Source organism: Lampris incognitus, chromosome 15 (genome assembly GCF_029633865.1).
Source record: "Lampris incognitus isolate fLamInc1 chromosome 15, fLamInc1.hap2, whole genome shotgun sequence".
Lineage (NCBI taxonomy): Eukaryota > Metazoa > Chordata > Actinopteri > Lampriformes > Lampridae > Lampris > Lampris incognitus.
In genome coordinates this window covers 36295114-36315075 of record NC_079225.1, presented here as the reverse complement: position 1 = coordinate 36315075, position 19962 = coordinate 36295114, and the positions used below count along the sequence as shown (strand labels likewise).

Sequence of the window (19962 nt, the reverse complement as noted above, 5' to 3'; positions counted from 1 at the left end):
GAGAGAAACATCATTAAGAGACTATTTAGTGTTTTACTTACTGCTCGTGGCAAGAAACCTTTATCTGTTTAGCACGAGTAATCAAAATCTCAGCACACTGCAGGACACAATGGGACCTATTAGACTGCAGCGCTGCTCAGTAAGAACCCGAGGACGGCCCAGTCCACATTTCTGCAAGAAGAAAAATTTTTTAAAAAAAAAAGAAAGAAGAGAAAATAGAATCACACAATACTTTCACCTAAAACAGGAAACCAGTCTGGGACCATATGCAAAAGACTGCAGCTATTTCAAACTGGGTACCTCCTCATTTCAGCAAATGATTACAATTCTAGGTGAACAATGAGAACCCGACCCGTGTTTCATATCTGCAGCACATTTCTTATTTCGGTTTAATACGTCGTGGAAAAAGAAGCTCACGAAACCTGCTATTGTATCAAAAAAATATGGGGGACGGCTCGTTTGTCTTGATTATTTATTTACCGAGTCCCGACTGCTTCCGTCTGTTTATTTTTGTCACTACTTCAATGTGATGGGGGTCCTGCACCATCTCATCCAGGCTGTCAGTCAAACAGTCAGCCGCTTCCTCATGGGTTCCCCATGTCATAAATCCAGCCTACCAGCCACTCCAGATTTCTCCTTGTTGGGTCAGAACATCCGGCCGTGGAGATGGAGCGCTGGCCCGGCGAGCCAGCCACGTGAATTAATCTGGTAAGTGTGTGGGCAGGACGTACCGGGAAGCCAGAGAGGGTCAGGGGAGTGTTTTTACAGCCTATTTAGCGCCACATCCTGCGGCCAGCCGATAAGCAGCCAATCAGATAAGGACAGCGGCGGCTTGGAGGGTAAACTGTCAGTCAACACCCAGCTCCCCCGGTCTCTCCGTCCTCCATCTGTTTTTAAAAAGTCCTCGCCTGCATTTTACTGCTCCTTCTCCCAACAACCCCACCGTCGCTCTCTACCTCCACCCATTTTGTTGTTCCTACTTTCCCTCCGCAGGTTCCCCACTCTAGATCTCAAGCACCCTTACTTGTAAATCCGCCCCATCCCACCCTGCCTCCTTTTCTCTCCCCCCTCTTCCTTTTACCCGTCTCCCTCATTCTCTCTACACGGTAGCTCTCTCGCTCCATTAGCCCTCGTCTTTCCTTTCATTTTCCTCAGTAAACCCCGCCTCCCTCTCTTCCCCTCTCTCTCTCTCTCTCTCTCTCTCTCTCCCCAACTCACAACTTCCCCTGCAGCAGCCCTGCACTGCAAATGGCATATTCCATATTTATGCTATCACATTTGTAAATCTGTCTGTGCGCGAGCATGAGTTTGTGCACGTGCGGTTGTGACTATTGTATATTTGTTGCTGTTTTTCAAGCCTTGATTAAATGTGTCGACCACCCGGACCTCTGTGAATGTATGACTTCGATTGGGGACGGAGCAAGGTAGCTTATTGTAAAAACCACTGCCCTGCCCTCCGGAAGAAAAGGGTTATAAATTACTGAAGTAAATAAGTACAGCAACAAAGTCAGGGCTCCTTAAGGAGGTGTAAGGTGCAAGGGGACTAGGAGGATACGTGGAATGGGCTGTATGTACATATATATATATCTCCAACCATTATCCAAACCACTTATCCTGCTCTCAGGGTCACGGGGATGCTGGAGCCTATCCCAGCACTGGACAAGCTGCCAGTTCATCTACAGGGCATGACACACACACACACACACACACACACACACACACACACAGGGACAATGTAGTACGGCCGATTCACCCGACCTACATGTCTTTGGACTGTGGGAGGAAACCGGAGGAAACCCACGCAGACACGGGGTGAACATGCAAACTCCACACAGAGGACAACCCAGGATGACCCCCAAGGTTGGACTACCCCGGGGCTTGAACCCAGCATCTTCTTGCTGTGAGGCGACCGTGCTAGTTAGGTGATCTAAGAAAGCCTTATTTCTTGTAGCAATGACCATCTAATAAATTATCTTTTACTGAAATACTTATAAGACCATCAATCATTAATCCCCTCTTACAGCAGGCTGCAATAGAAACATACATGAAAGCCCAATAATACAGACAATTAGGACTCTTGCACATCCTCATGCACCGTTTCCTACGATGATAAATGTTTGAGGTTACCCGCACCATCCGAAGACCTTCTCACTTTATTGGCGGTTATTCTTAATTTCTGACATTCTAGTGGATTTGGCATCATCTAGTGGTCACAATAGCTTGTTTTACTACGGCTAATCCCACCGATCCATCAGAAATGAATGTGGTTTTGAGTGTGCAGAGGGGCATTCACGTCCAGGTCACAATTTGAATGTGGCAGATTTTGGTGCGACAGTATTTTGGAGGAAGAAGACTTATCAGCAATTTCTTCCAACACGGTAACGTTGAGCAACATATCACTCCATATCAAGCATTGAATTTAATGTAGTTAGACATAAATGTAGTTATTCACTGGACAATGTTTAGCATTGTATTTTAGCACCAAACGCTTGCTCATTCGCTTTCCAACATGCAACTTCCCTCTTCAGTCCATTTTGTGGCAAACTTCCTGTGCATGTGCCACTCCATCTGAATACGCAGTGGGAATGGTGGACCCTGCAGACGCCAACGAAAATTAGCATATAAAGGAGCAATTACAGAATGCTCACACAATGAATGGCTGTTGCTATGAAAATGCCAGTGGGAAAAGGTATCAAATATGGCATTTCTGATCTAAGAATATGATGTATTACATCTTTTAGGGACCAATGGCAATTTTTATGACTGGGGCGGTAAGATGAGTTTGCCTAAATAAATGAGTCGGGGAGAAACGGAGGCTATTTAGGACGGATTGAAACTGAGGCGTCACCATGTTAATTACACAATCGTACAATTCTCGTAGCATCATCCCTAAACATTGAATTGGTTATTGAAATTATGTAATTCTGATGTGTTAAATTTTAGGTGAATCCGGAAAAACAATTAGGCCCACTAAATATTGAGCATTATCACTGCATTGTAATGTAATGTCATATAAAAAGGCCAGTCGTGGGGGCATCCGGGTAGCATAGCTGTCTATTCCGTTGCCTAGCAACATGGGGATCGCCGGTTCGAATCCCCGTGTTACCCCCGGCTTGGACAGGCGTCCCGACAGACACAACTGGCCGTGTCTGCGGGTGGGAAGCCGGATGTGGGTATGTGTCCTGGTCGCTGCAGTAGCGCCTCCGCTGGCCAGTTGGGGCGCCTGTTCAGGGGGTAGGGGGAACTGGGGGGAATAGCGTGATCCTCTCATGCGCTACGTCCCCCTGGCGACACTCCTCACTGCCAGGTGAAAAGAAGCAGCTGGCAACTCCACATGTATGGGAGGAGGCATGTGGTAGTCTGCAGCTCTCCCCGGATCGGCAGAGGGGGTGGAGCAGCGACCGGGACGGCTCAATAGAGTGGTAATTGGCTTGATGCAATTGGGGAGAAAAAGGGGGCAAAAAAAATTAAAAAAAAAGATTAAATAAATAAAAAGGCCAATTGTTGTCAACTTTCAACAACGACCAGCACGGCGCCGTGTGTGCTTATGTAAAACACTATAAAGTCAGTAATGGAAAGCATCACAACTGCTGGATGTGAGTAACTCAACCAGACAACACAGCCACCGACGGCCAGGAGTCATTACCTCTGATCAACCATTGCTGCTGAATAGATGCTGTTGATACCGTTCATTTTTCTCAATATATAAAACAAGTCCCACTGGATGTATGCAAATAAACAATGGACCACTGGTGATGTCCAACAACTGAGATTGCAAGTGGCAACTTCTGCAGGGTACATCGACCCTGCAGACACGTCCACCACATCTGCCTGTCAGCCACAACAACTCGGCCCCTTCTTCACAGTCGCTGCTGCCCGTGTCACTCCTCCGCAGGTTGACTGCTGCGGTGAAGATGTGAACCTTTCTGCACCGCGCCATTTGTCCCGGGAATGTCCTGCCTGAGCGTAACCATAAAAATGATCAACTACGGACGAGCCGTTGTCTTCAGCATCACCGGCGCTAGAAAATACCAAAATGGACATTTCTTCCCATGCAAATCTCCGGGAATATAGCCTGTATAAACGACTATGAGAAATGATGAAGATGTCTGCGCCTGTGTGAAGGCGAGAATGTAAATTTCCATAACGGTGCATCCTCATTAAGACGGGCAGTATCTGACGAACTCGCACTTCGTATGTGTACAGACTGCCGTGTTCTGAGAGAAATCTGGAGTCACGGAAATATCCCCCTTTCACTGGGCTTGGCTACCGCCGCACATCAGCATCAGTCACTGTCCAAGCTGCATTAGCTGCACATGTTGGCTGAGCAGGACAATGATCTGAGCCGGTCTGCATTCCTTCATTCGCTGCTCTTTCTTCATTCTGTCAAGTGACGTCTTCCACAGATGCAAAACCACGCCGGGTCGGGGGGACACGAGAGAAAAATAAACCCGAGAGCTCACTTATCAAGATTCTATTTCAGCGATGGGATCTTTCAATTAAAACGCAGGCAGGAAAAACCAAAGAATTAGTCCTATTAAGGGACACTGCATGCATGCCCCCCCCTCCTCCCCCTGTGCTTTTAGTTTGCCTTAATCTGAAAAGCGCCGCAACGCATGTAAACAGTCTGTCATCGCAGCAGGGTTTACTGGGCTTACCGGGAAATTAATCATCATCTTAAAATTCACAACAACACACTTCAACTGGTCCAGCTAAGGCAACAGAACGGCATCTTTTTCTGTGGTTTTTACACGTCCCATGTTCTCTTGCTTTTGTGCAGAACAGATTTGACCACAGGTGTGACAAGCGAGGGTGTGAGGCTTCAGAGGCAGAGAGGAAGCTGCGTGAAGGAAACGCTCATGAGATAACCAGATATTGCTGTTACCATTAAGCATTTACTAAATGAGTCAGCATGTGACCAGAATCAGTTTTACAGGAGAATAAGAATTAAAACAATCTGGGCATCCGGGTAGCATGGCGGTCTATTCCATTGCCTACCAACACAGGGATCGCTGGTCGGAATCCCCGTGTTACCTCCAGGTCGGGTGTCCTTACAGACACAACTGGCTGGGTCTGCAGGTGGGAAGCCGTATCTGGGTGTGTCCTGGTCGCTGCACTGGCGCCTCCTCTGGTCGGTCGAGGTACCTGTTCGGGGGGGGGGGGATTGGGGGAATAGCGTGATCCTCCCACATGCTACCTCCCCTCCTGGCAAAACTCCTCACTGTCCGGTGAAAAGAAGCAGCTGGTGACTCTGCAGGTATCAGAGGAGGCATGTGGTAGTCTGCAGCCCTCCTCCCTGGATCGGTAGAGGCGGTGGAGCAGCGACCGGGACGCCTTGGAAGAGTGGGGTAATTGGCCGGATACAATTGGGGAGGAAAAAAAGGGGGGGGGGGATCCACCAAAAAAAAGTATTTGAATATTAAGAGGTGATTTTTTTTTTTTTTAACCAGTGAGTGTAGCCTTCCCCTTCTTCTTTGGGGATCATTCTACCATATATGTTGACATATACAGGTTGACTGTTAGAACTCATGCATTCATCAAACTCCACTGTTTTGTTAGGGACAATTGCCAATGGCGACCACTGATGACAGCTACCCATCTTGCTCACAAGATAGATAGCCTTTAGCGGCTAACCAGTTAGCCTGTTCAGTAAGTCCTTTACTCAGTAGCAAACCCTCAGTGCTACGATGAAGCTGGTCAGACCCAACCATACCAGAATCAGAATGAGAATACTTAATTCATCCCTGAGGGGAAATTGGGTATCTATATAATTATATAGATATTATCATTATATCTTATATATAATAGCTATATTATATATATAGATATATTATTATATCTATATATAATCTGCATAATTGGGTATAAATATCCGCATCAAATTTACCCTTTCATCTGGATATCAACCACATTTCGGGGCTGCTGGCTAACATGAGAGCAGGCGCCGTTGCTCGCACCAACTTTTACGCCTATTGAATCTCGGTGTTTTAAATTAACATGGGGCGGGGGGGGGGGACCTCCCTCTGCAAAAAGTGGTCTGAGCTGTGACTTGAAGCAGGCCTTTTCTGTCGCTTGGTCTGCCTCCTTCTACCAGACGCAGAGCCTCTCTGCTCTCAATCCATCTCCGCGACCTTTTCCTCTTTCCAGGAAGTGACGATTGTTGTGTTGCGGAGGGATTTATCGCAAGTCATCAGTCTAAACCGCAATGCTTGGCCGCGTGGCCAGCTTTAAAACTGCAACGCACTCCGTGTGTGCTGTGTGGCCGCACTATGGGAGCAGGATTGTGTCATAACAAGGCGCAGGACCGCCGTGATTAATGCCTTTAATAATGCCAGGGACACACCGGGGACAGAATGAAAACACACCCTGTGTCCAGGGCCATCAGGGAAACTGTCAACGAGCCTTAATAAGCAACGCAATTAAACTGACACATTAAGAGGGGGGGCGTGCACAAGTACAAAAACGCACCGAGTAAGCACACAAACACACACACACACAAACTCAGAGAGTTGGGGTCTGATGGCAAACGGTGATGATCACATGTTGTATCACCAGGTTTCACACACGGCTGCATTGTGACAATACCGGGGGAAAGGAAGGAGATGCTGGACTATTTCCATGCGTGGGTGTGTATGCAGACGTGCGTGTCTCGCTCTCCGTCGCACACCTCTGCAGCCGCTTTGTGTCTGAAGGCAAGGTCTTACTCACACAGCTTGGCTAGGTAACCGCTAGCTCTGACAGAACGCGCAGTTACACTTTGTTAGCGTTCTGCACACTTATTATGGGAATCGTGGCTTTTAATTATAAACCTAATTCTCACTTCCCGCCGCCACGCAGGCTGGAGTAGAGGCACATGCAGGGACTGCAGACTGCGGTGAGCGCCGTTACATGTTGTAAAGAGCGTGTAGTTCTGCCAACATCTTGATTTTAATTCACTCACTTCATTTCTTCAGTTAATTCGATCCGTTTTCTCAACGGTGAACTTTTTACTACGCTTGGCATTGCTGTCTTGCATCAAATGCACGATGGCGCCCCTAATAGGCCTGAGAAACAAAGCAAAAAAAACAAGCAAACATCTGTCCTATGAAACGGGTCCTTAAAGTGATCTTTTTTTTCCTGGATTTTTTCCCCCCCTTTTCCTCCCCAATTGTACCTGTCCAATCACCCCACTCTTCCGAGCCATCCCGGTCGCTGCTCCACCCCCTCTGCCGATCCGGGGAGGGCTGCAGACTACCACATGCCTCCTCCCATACATGTGGAGTCACCAGCCCGCGCAGCGCGTGGGAGGATCACGCCATTCCCCTCAGTTCCCCCTCCCCCCCGAACAGGTGCCCCGACTGACCAGAGGAGGCGCTAGTGCAGCGACCAGGACACATATCCAAAACCCGGCTTCCCACCCGCAGACAAGGCCAGCTGTGTCTGTAGGGACACCCGACCAAGCCGGAGGTAACACGGGGATTCGAACCGGCGATCCCTGGGTTGGTAGGCAACGGAATAGACCGCCACGCTACCCGGACGCCCCTCAAAGTGATCTTAATGGCCAGGAGTGATGCTAACCATTCAGGAGGACTGGATCTAGGTCCTAAGACAGCGGGGGTGAAGGAGACTGGTGCAAATGGAGGCCCGGAAGAAGGTTTGTTCTTCACAAAGTCATTTCATTTACAGAATAAGGACAAAGTCCATCAAAGTGTGTGTGTGTGTGTGTGCGTGCGAGAGAGAGAGAGAGAGAGAGAGAGAGAGAGAGAGAGAGAGAGAGAGAGAGAGAGAGAGAGAGAGAGAGAGAGAGAGAGAGAGAGAGAGAGAGAGAGAGAGAGAGAGAGAGAGAGAGAGAGAGAGAGAGAGAAGAATGAAATAAATATATACACTTCCACATAATGAGAGCTTTTAAGATGCAGGTTTATGCGCGACTGGTATAAGGGGGAGTGACGGCTTGTGAAACCAGATACGTGCTTGTGTGTGTGTGTGTGTGTGTGTGTGTGTGTGTGTAGGACTCCACAGAGAGGTGGCTGGACAGGTCTCTCTAACTAAGACGAATCACCCAGCCAGGCCACGGGGCAACCACAGGGCCTCGTGAGACCAGGCCCAGATTAGTACAGTGTCTTTGGGGAGGGAGCAGGCTCCGTGCCATGGCACCTCTCACGGACCCCTACTTCACTTTCCTCTCCAGACTTCATCAACCCACCCCTCCCCTTGCTTTCTCTTCTTCTCCTCCATCATTCCTCTTCCCTGTCCCTTTCCCTCGGCCCCTCGTCCTCCCTCTATAGTCCTCCTGTTCAGCAGTCGTCCATCCACTCAACTGTGCAGGGCCCCCGAGGGGACGTTCTCTAGGGGTGGAGGCTATCTGGGGTTCCCTGTCAATCCTCGGTCCTCTCAGGCTATCACTTTATCATCTTCCGCACTTCTTCCTCTTCTCCATCTGCTACAAGAGCTGCGAGTGAGAGACAGCGAGAGACAGAGAGAGAGAGCTCCACTTCTTCTCATGCTCATCTCGCCCGTCCCACTGTCCACCCCGCCTCAGCCATCTTTTTTCAATATGCTTTTGCCACTGCAAGATGATGTACTACGGAGAGAAGTTCATTTTTTTCCTTTACATCTGAATTTTATTGATTATTCTTTTTAAATGAATTAATTTCAAATCCTTTGTAAGCCGGGAGGACGGATGAACGATCACTTGACCTCTGACCTATTTTAGAAATCCTCCCATTTCTAGGGAGACAGTCGAGGAGTATTTCTGAAAGTGCCGCCTGTTTCCCCGGGTAATCGAGACCCACGTTGTGCTGAAATCTGTCTCCCCGCCAGAATTCCACCCCCTTCGAGCGTATATGGGTTAAGGAGTCTCTGCCGCTGTGTCGGCTGCAATATTGTCATTTTCTTCGCTTCAGTACTCCGCCGTTCCCTCCCTCACCTGAAATAAAAAAACGTTTTCCGAAGGGCTCGGCTCGTTTGGATGTCGTCTGTAATTGGCTCGCTGACATGGCGACTTCATTATAAATAGGCTATCCTTTGCTCTAGTGGCAACAGAGACAGAATGGGGAGCAGGAGGAGGAGGGTGAGATTTTGAAAAAGGCTGTTTTTATAACCGCTGAAATGATATGAGCCCGAGTCCTTCCGGAAACAGCTTTCTATTTCGATGGAAACGAGAACAGCAGAGGACTGAAACGAAGAAAACAAGACCATTGCAGCCGGCGCGGCGGCGGAGGTTCTTAAAATGCGCTATGCTTGAAGGGGAGCGGATTCCTGGCGGGGAGTCAAATTTTGGCACAGCAGGAATCACGATTTCCTGGAGGGACTATGTTTTCTAAGAGCCGGCGTGCCAACACCGGAGCGTGTGTGTGTGTGTGTTTGTGTGCAGCACTTTAGCTACAGCGATACGCCTGTGACGGGCCACTCCGAGACACTTAACTGCATTTAGAGGGATTTACCTGTGGCTAGAAGCAGATCTGTGTGTGTTCGTTTGTCTTTTACCTCCACCCCCGTGCAGCAGCCTCTCTGCAGGAGCTATTGCAATGAGGGGGAGAGACAGAGAGACACACAGACAGAGAGAGAGAGAGAGAGAGAGAGAGAGAGAGAGAGAGAGAGAGAGAGATTGCACCAAAGAGAGAGGAGAGGGGAAGAGAGGAGGAGAAGTGCAACCATCCACACAACAGCAGGCTTCTTCACTACTGAAAGCTGTCATCTACTCAGAGCTCTGAGGCTCCATGTGTGTGTGTGTGTGTGTGTGTGTGTGTGTGCGTGTGTGTGTGTGTGTGTGTGTGTGTGTGTGTGTGTGTGTGTGTGTGTGTGTGTGTGTGTGTGCGTGTGTGTGTAGCTCTAGCCACAGATTTCTAGGCCTCTCCAATACAGCCGTCACACTACCAGTGAACCAGACTCCAAGCTGGTCGTATTCAGATGACAGATACTGAGAAGCACAGAGGAGGAGAAGAGGAGAAGAAGGAGAATCAAATTAAATCAAATCAATTTCATTTGCATAGCCCAATATCACAAATTACAAACTGCCTCAGCAGGCTTTTCAGCAACACAACATCCTGTCCTTAGACCCTCTCATGGGATAAGGAACAACTCCCTAAAAAAAACCTTTAACGGGGGGAAAATAGGAAGAACCCTCAGGGAGAGCAACAGAGGAGGGATCTCTCTCCCAAGACGGACAGCGTGCAATGGATGTTGTGTTTACGCAATTTACACAATACAACACTGAAAGAGGATAGCACAATTATAATGGACTTATAAAATTCATGAAGAATATGATGCGCAGGATGCCAAGCGGTGTCCAGACACAGCGGACAGTCCAGGACCCGAGCCACGCGACCAGCATCACCATGTAATACATTTCGTTTACATGGATTTATAAAAAGAAAATGTGATGAGGGAGAAGAAGGAGAAGAAGAGGAGAAGAAGGGAGAGGACAGCAGGAGAAAGGGGACAGACAGGACGAGGGATGAAAAGAGAAGAAAACGAATGAGAGAAGGAAGGAAAGTGGGAGGGGAGGCAGAAAGAAGGACGGGGGGGGGGGCCCTGGTGGATCACCTGGTAGAGCGCGTACCACATAAGACTGAGTCCTTACCGCAGCGGGCCTGGATTCGAATCCGGCCCGGGCCTTTTGCTGCATGTCCCCCCCTCTCTCTCCCGTGCCTTTCCTGTCTCTCTCGCTACCATCGCTACCAAATAAAGGCGGAAAATGCCAAAAAAAAAATATTGGGGGGTGGGGTGGGGGGAGAAGAACAAGGAGTTGAGGGGAAGAGGAGGACAGAGACTGTCCACTGTGGCGCTGTACTCTCATGAATAGCTTCCTTTCCCTCCTCGTCTTTAATGATAAGGGCGCCGAGCGCTTAGCTCGCTTTGGCGCTCAGAGCGTCAAACACCAGAGATTAAAAACAGCAGAGGCAAAGTCGCAAAATCAAACAATCCACGGAGTCGGTCAGTCGACAGTATCGAGACAAAGTATTTCTGAAAACACTTCGGGTAGTAAGAGAGGAAACAAAGAAGCCCCGTTTGAACAAAATCGTTTCGAGGAAGGAAACAAACAAACTGGCGAACTTGAAAGCACCCCAAATCCCTCCGTTCTGGGGGCATTGTGAACATGAAACCAAGAGGAGGACGTTCGAGGGAAGGGGAGAAGGGGGAGAGGGGAGGAGAGGGGGCGAGATAAGAGCGAAAGCCAGGGAGGGAAGACAGTCTACCGTGGGGTTTACAGGAAATCCATCAGCCACTAACAGAGATATTCTGGAGCACACTAAAGCCAGCCTGTCGCAACTTACAGGGACGGAGGAGATTCCTTGAAGAGGTCCACAATCTCTGGGCTTTACTGAACGAGAAGGAAGAGGAGAGTGGACTACGGCTGGACACGGTCCTCCTCCCAGAAGTCTCTTGGTGCCGTCGGGGAAACAAACATTTGCTTTTTGGATGCTCTGTTAGGGCAGATCTACTTATCTTTGTGCTCTATGGAGGAAGTGGGGAAAACAAACCGAGGTTGTTTTTTGTGAGTCAACTGACCCTGAATACGGGCCCGGGCGGTGAGCACAGGTTCTGATTCGTAGCTGGGCTGTCTGTGCGGAGCTGGCATGTTTCTCCGATGTTCGCAAGGGGTTTCTTTGGAATATTCGGGTCTCCTCACAGTCCAGAGACATGTTAAAGGGGAAATCTGGAAATGTTCTCCATTAATACATATTTCTTTTATCCATCTGAACCATGGAGTGAAGTAACACAATACTAAGAGGTGTCTTTACCATGGCTGGAGACACTCTCCATAGACCGCCGCTGAAATGTTTGACCGGGTGGGGTGAACACCGGTGCAGCGGCAAACACCTTCCTACCGAAACGGGGGAAAAGGACCGAAATGCGATGATGATGTGGCGATACTACCACTGGACAGCTAATCTACCAATTCTACAATCATCATTACAGTGGAACAGTGGTTCATATAGTCTGAGGTAGTGTGTAATACATTAGCTTGTCTGTGTTAGCTTTGGTCTGAGGAAGCTGATGGCACACAAGCCACAATGGCTGCTAGGAACAGACCAGGGAAATCACAGATTTCAGCGTGACGTGAAGTGAAGACCCTTAATTTGGAGAAGTGAAAAACAACATTAAAGAGCTGATGTCTACTCCTACTACTACTACTACCACTACTTGCGGCTGCTTCCGTTAGGGGTCACCACAGCGGATCATCCGTTTCCATCTCTTCCTGTCCTCTGCATCTTCCTCCGTCACACCAGCTGCCTGCATGTCCTCCCTCACCACATCCATAAAACTCCTCTTTGGCCTTCCTCTTCTCCTCTTCCATGGCAGCTCCATATTCAGCATCCTTCTCCCAATACACCCAGCATCTCTCCTCCACACATGTCCAAGCCATCTCGATCTTGCCTCTCTTGCCTTGTCTCCAGGAGCTGATGTCTATTGCCTGCAGAACTTTGACAGGCTACCACATGCCATCAGACTCAGTTATATTAATCCAGCACTTGGTAAATACAAGGAGCTGCCCAATGACAATAACGCACTACAAAATGATAAAAACATACATAATATAAAATGCAAAACAGGGGAGTGTAAAAAAATGGGAGATGCTTTTCTAAACATATAAAGCAATACGTTAATAAATGTGTATACATCAATAATAGGTTCAGCTCCCCAAAGTCTCCATGGCATGAACTTCTATGCAGGTACAACTCCATCCATCCATCCATTATCCAAACCGCTTATCCTACTCAGGGTTGCAGGGATGCTGCAGCCTATCCCAGCAGTCATTGGGCAGCAGCCGGAGGGGGGGGGGCACCCTGGACACGCCACCAGGCCATCACAAACACAATCACACCTAGGGACAATTTAGTATGGCCGATTCACCTGACCTACATGTCTTTGGACTGTGGGAGGAAACCGGAGTCCCCGGAGGAAACCCACGCAGACACGGGGAGAACATGCAAACTCCACAATGAGGACGACCCAGGACGACCCCCAAGGTTGGACTATCCCGGGGCTCGAACCCAGGACCTTCTTGCTGTGAGGCGACGGCCCTGTTGACTAATTTCTCTGCCCCATCCGCCGTGTATGGGGAAGCTGTGTTTGAAGCTGTCTGCAAACAGCTTCAGTAGTTTTGGGAGTAAAGGTCAGACAAGTCAGTAGAATTCCCTGTACTCCTCCTACAGCCAATAATGGTTTCTCTCCTGGGGTGATGACGATGAAAATGTGGGTCAATATGTTCGAGTTACATCCATTTTTGAATCTTTAATGTGGACTTAGTGGTGACATTGTGCACAGGTAACGGCACCTGACTACACGGAAACTACCTGGTAAGTGCAAACAGGCCTTTCCAGAGGCATTTCCCAACCTGGTTTGCCTGTTCATCTCCAGGATGTAACATCTACGTACTGGAAGGGAAACAGCCCGCAGCGCCGTCATTGTTGGGACACGAGATTGATAGCTGAGCCGGTCTCTCCTCTCTCATAACCTGCCGGTGCCTTTATTTTTTTCCCCCCAGTCACGCTGTATTTTGCACACACAAAAAAAAAATTCCTGGACTCTTACACACACACACACACACACACACACACACACACACACACACACACACACACACAGTCAAACAATGCAGACAAAGTCCTCAGCTACTAATCAAAGTTGAAATGTCCAGACTTTCTCAGCAGCCTGCAGCCTAAAAGAGCTAATCCTCCAGGCAATATGACCAACTTACACACATTTGTAACGCAATCTATTACATTCTCCCTCTCACACACACACACACACACACACACACACAGACCTCATTAACGAACTATTTATTAGGTAGTGTGGCAGAGAACAGAGTTTAGAAAACTGGCTTGACTTCCTAGTCACTAAACACAAGACCTGCATGTAGGTGTGAGTCAGACGAGACAAAAAAAACAAAACACACACACACACACACACGTTACTACTGTGAAGACAAACAAAGCACAATGGCATCGCACACACCTTGTGCTCCGACACAAACGTCTCCCTTTCTCTCCCACAATAACCTCCCGAAGGGCCCCCCCCCCCCCCAGACAGGAATATGTAATCCTTTCTTCTGCCTCCATGGAGCTGGGACACAAAGGATTTGGGACAAAAGGCCTTAGCGTAGCTCTGGGATACATGGCATGATAACATCGCTTGACAATGGGACCACAGAGTTAGACAGACAGGACAGACTGGGTCTATCTGCCAAACACCGCTGATAGATACGGGAGGGTGGTGGTCAAAAGGGGTTTGAGAGAACGAGCGTGTCAGACAGACGGACAGACAGAAAGAGTGGTCGAGACAGAGAAAGGTGACATTGATAGTGTCGCTAAAACGGTGACGTAGTAGCTAAGCACACAGTCCTGTTTTCCCGCACAGCACAGTTCAACTTCCTCTTGTGTACCACGTCGACGCCTCACATGTCCCGCTACGCAACTATGTGTGTTCCAAACCAAGGTGAAATGACCGACTGGGCAAGGCTCCCTCTAAAAACGGACGAACACTACCCTCGTAGAAGCAGCTCTTTTACTCGCTCTTTGCTCTGAAAACCGCTTTGAACAAGCTTGATATGAGATGTTGGAAAAGCATCCAGTACCTGCTGCTATGCCTCTCTCTGTAATGAGACTGTGATGACCCAGCCACTGAGGACGCAACCCAGCCACTGAGGACGCAACCCAGCCAGAGGATGAAATCCAGCCACCGAGGATGCACAAGCCAGGGCATTCTTAGTGCCGGTCCCAAGCCCGGATAAATGGGGAGGGTTGCGTCAGGAAGGGCATCCGGTGTAAAATCTTTGCCAAATCAAATATGCGGATCATAAATGTAATGACGAGTACAAGAAAAAAAAACTGTGACAATACAGATGCATTATATATATATATATATATATATATATATATATATATATATATATATACACTACCGTTCAAAAGTTTGGGATCACCCAAACAATTTCGTGTTTTCCATGAAAAGTCACACTTATTCACCACCATATGTTGTGAAATGAATAGAAAATAGAGTCAAGACATTGACAAGGTTAGAAATAATGATTTGTATTTGAAATAAGATTTTTTTTACATCAAACTTTGCTTTCGTCAAAGAATCCTCCATTTGCAGCAATTACAGCATTGCAGACCTTTGGCATTCTAGCTGTTAATTTGTTGAGGTAATCTGGAGAAATTGCACCCCACGCTTCCAGAAGCAGCTCCCACAAGTTGGATTGGTTGGATGGGCACTTCTTTGAGCAGATTGAGTTTCTGGAGCATCACATTTGTGGGGTCAATTAAACGCTCAAAATGGCCAGAAAAAGAGAACTTTCATCTGAAACTCGACAGTCTATTCTTGTTCTTAGAAATGAAGGCTATTCCATGCGAGAAATTGCTAAGAAATTGAAGATTTCCTACACCGGTGTGTACTACTCCCTTCAGAGGACAGCACAAACAGGCTCTAACAGGTACTATTTAATGAAGATGCCAGTTGGGGACCTGTGAGGCGTCTGTTTCTCAAACTAGAGACTCTAATGTACTTATCTTCTTGCTCAGTTGTGCAACGCGGCCTCCCACTTCTTTTTCTACTCTGGTTAGAGCCTAAATAAATAAATAAATAAATAAACTACTGTGGACTGATGGGTTCTTTCATCCATCAACCGCTGTCAGTGGGTGCGTACGTGCACATTGTCCAAGTCTACAATCAAGAGACGTCTGCATGAAAATAAATACAGAGGGTTTACAACAAGGTGAAAGCCACTGGTGTCACTTAAGAACAGGAAGGCCAGATTAGACTGTGTTTAAAAACATTTAAAAACCTACCCAGTTCTGGAACAAGGTTCTTTGGACAGATGAAGCAATGATTAACTTGTACCAGAAGGATGGGAAGAGGAAAGGTGTGGAGAACAAAAGGAACAGCTCATGATTCTCAGCATACCATATCATCTGTCAGTCATGGTGGGCATGTATGGTTGCCAGTGGAACTTGGTCATTGGTGTTTATTGATGATGTGACTACTGACAGAAGTAGCAGGATGGATTGTGATGTTTATAAGGATATGCCATTTGCTCAGATTTAGCCAAATGTCACAAAACTGAGAGGATGGCACTTCACACTGCAGATGGATAATGACACAAAACAAGCTGAGAAAGCAACCTAAGAGTCTCTCAAGGCAGAAAAGTGGAATATTCATCAGTGACCAAGTCAGTCGCCTGACCTCAACCCAATTGAGCATGCTTTTCACTTGCTGAAGATCAAACTAACGGCCAAAAGACCCACAAACAACCAGCAACTGAAGGCAGCTGCCGTTAAGTCTTGGCAGAGCATTTCAAAGGAGGAAACTCAGAATTTGAAGATGTCGATGGGTTCCAGACTTCAGGCAGTCATTGACTGCAAAGGATTTTCCTGCAAACATTAAATATAATTGTTATAATCATAGTTATGTTTGTTTGTCCAATTACTTTTGAGCCTCTGAAAATGGGGTGACCCTATATATCCATGGCTGTAATTCCTGAACAGTTAATGCCATATTTTTAACCAGCCCCTTAAATTAAAGCTGAAAGTCTACTCTTCAATCACATCTCAAATACTTGATGTCAAATCCACTGTGGTGGTGTACAGGGGCAAAATTACAAATATTGTGTAACTGTCCAAATACTCATGGACCTAACTGTATTTACTAGGCACAGGACTGTACAGAAGAAATGCATCAATATCACTGGGGATCGCCGGTTCGAATCCTCGTGTTACCTCCGGCCTGTTTGGGCATCCCTACAGACACAATTGGCCGTGTCTGCGGGTGGGAAGCCAGATATGGGTATGTGTCCTGGCCGCTACACTAGCGCCTTCTCTGGTCGTTTGGGGCGCCTGTTTGGGGGGGAGGGGGAATAGCGTGATCCTCCCATGCGCTACATGTCCCCCTGCCGAAACTCCTCACTGTCAAGTGAAAAGAAGCGGCTGGCGACTCCACATGTATCACAGCAGGCACTTGGAAGTCTGCAGCCCTCCCTGGATCAGAAGAGGGGGTGGAGCAGCGGCCGGGACGGCTTGGAAGAGTGGGGTAACTGGCCAGATACAATTGGGGAGAAAAAGGGGGAGGAAAATCCACACACACACAAAAAAAAGCATCAATACCATAAGCAAAATCCACAGTTGAGGCGGAGGCATCACGTTGTCACTACACGGTGGTAAGGCGGATTTCATGTTTAACAAGAACAACTGATGTAGTTTTGGTTTTGTAGTTGGGGCAGGTTTCTAGTGTTTGTCAGAGGACTCTCTGCAAGACCACAAGAGGAAACTTTCTAAGAAAAAAAAATGTGTTGGCTTTAGAATACCAATGTCTCTTTTCGAACTCTGGTTCGACACACACTCACACACACACACAAACAAAAAAACAAGTCTCACGATAAATTTTCCTCCCCTGTGACTTGGGAGGTGTTGACTCGGCATAAATTTGACAGTCAGCTCTTTTGACTGCGCTATTATGGAAATAAAGAAGACAGGGGAGGAAAACATTTACATAGAATATTGCCGCCTCGATAGGAAAATGATTAGGGGGGGGGGGCCAAGTGTAGATAGGTGGAGGGAAAAACTGCAAGGTGGGCAACAATAGGAGTGACATGCTGACTGTAACGCTATGCACCTGGTGACACGCAGGAGCCGTCATTTTCAAAATGTCCCTCCGGTGGGTATTTGGACAGCAGAAAACAACCTACTGAAGTTAAACCATAAATCCAGAATGACATACACAGTCACTCCTACCTAGCCTGGTGGGCAGGAAGCCAAGGTCAATAGGCAAGGTAAGAGAGGGAATGTTAGGTGTTCTCAGAGTTCCCAAACTTTTCAGGAAACAATTTTCCATGACTTTTCAAGGGCATTTTCCATGACTTCTGCTCAGGGCGGCATGGCTCAGGGGGTAAAGTAGGTCGTCTAATAATTGGAAGGTTCCTGGTTTGATCCACTGTTCCTTCTGAGAGTGTGTTGAAGTGTCCTTGAGCAGGACACTGAACCCCTAACTGCTCCGGATGAGCAGGTTGGCGCCTTGCATGGCAGCCTCTGCCATCAGTGTATGAATGTGTGTGTGAATGGGTGAGTGAGGCATGCACCGTATAGCATTTTGAGTGGTCAGTAGACTAGAAAAGCACTCTATAAATGTAGACCATTATTGGACATACATGGAAACCACTGCTCACAAAAGGTCACAATGCAGTATTAACTATCAGTTGATGCTTCAACAGTCTCTAAGTGGACTGAGTAATTTCTGTCTGGTCACTGAACACACTGCCCACACTTCAATCACTGGTGTACCATATCAGCTGGTAATATTAGGGCTGTAGCTAATGTCATTACGTTACATTTGAAGCTTCTATTGAGGTCTTCGAATGAAGCTTCGAATATCTGTCATAATATTTTATGACGTCATCATAAAAACCCTCGAAAAAATCCTCGAACAAAATCCCTGTTGAAAGCTTGCTCACAAACCCTAGTTCAATTCCTCACTACACCCATCAACAAATCCCTTCAGGGTGGAGAGTGGAGAGATGCCCATCAATATCAAGACATCAGCTGTCAGCCCACTCTTAAAAAAACAAATCTGGACCAAGAACTCCGGTCCAACTACAGACCAAACTTCAACCTCCCTTTCCTCGCTGAAGTTCTAGAGAAAGTCTTGGCCTCACAGCTCTAGTTACATCTTTCGGAAAATCAACTTTATGAAGCCCTCCAATCCAGTTTCCAGTCTGCACACGGCACAGAAATGGCCCTGATAAGTCGCCAACGAGTTGTTGATTGCAGCAGACTCTGGATCACCCAGCATCCTGGTCCTACTAGAGCTGAGTGTGGCATTTGACACCGTGGACCACAACATCCTCCTCCACCGCCTCAAGACCTATACCATGGTCACCACGAGTGGTTCATCTCCTACCTTACCAACCAGAGATATCCCATGTCAATGGGTTAGGGTTCTAGGTCCGATGATACCGCAGTGACATGTGGTGTCCCACAGGGGTTAGTGCTTGGGCCCATCCTGTTTCAATCTTCTTACTCCCACTTGTACGTATCATCAGACAACACAACATCAACTTCCACTGCTATGCTGGCGACACCCAGGTCTACATTAAAACACAACCCAATCCCACTAGCACAATCTCAACCCTCAACAACTGTCTGGAAGACATCCGCTCCTGGATGAACAACAACTTCCTCCAGCTCAACAGCAGCAAGATGGAGGAAATCCTGATAGGGACCACGAAAACACTCACCAATGCCGGCAGCAATGGTCCCTCCCTTGATGGTCAACTCCTTCCCCTCTTTTCTGTCATCACCAATCTTGGAGTTAAATTCTACTCCATACTCTCATTCCAAGCCCATATCAAACACATCTGCAAGATTAAATTTTTCCTCTTAAAAATATATCCAGACTGAAACCATAATTTTCAAAAGATGACACCAAAAAACTGGTCAATGCACTATTCTTCCCCCGGATTGATTATGGCAATGGCCTTCTCTCCGGTCTTCCAGTCAAATCTATTGCCCGTCTACAACTCATTCAGAACAGTGCCGCCAGAGTCCTCATTGGCTCAAAAAGCCCACATAACCCCCATACTCGCCCATCTCCTCTGGCTCCCAGTTCACGACAAGATCCATTTCAAAGTCCGCCTCTTGACCTACAAAACCTTTAATAGCCAAAGCCCCAGTTAACTCAGTAACTTCATCACCACCCACAAACTGCTCTAGCCATTCCCCACTGCTCCACATCCCCCCCAACACATCTCCGGACGATGGGAGACCGAGCCCTCTGCTTTTTTTCTCCACGCCTCTGGAACTCCCTCCCGGGCTATCTCAGAACTGCCGCTTCTATCAAGGTTTATAAATGGGCCTTAAAACCCTTCTTTATCAGCAGGCCTTCTTTTAAGCCTTTTACAGCAGCCCACCCTTGTTTTAATCCTCTTTTTACTTAATTTTATTCTACTCTTACTTTCTTTTTCTTTTCTTTTTTTACACTGGTCCA

The 19962-nt window shown here is 47.5% G+C and overlaps 1 protein-coding gene across 1 annotated transcript in view; it reads right to left on the bottom strand.

The window, feature by feature from the left end:
- Positions 1–19962, bottom strand: part of man1a1 (mannosidase, alpha, class 1A, member 1) — a 248254-nt gene that overhangs the window by 53922 nt on the left and 174370 nt on the right. The window lies entirely within an intron of this gene.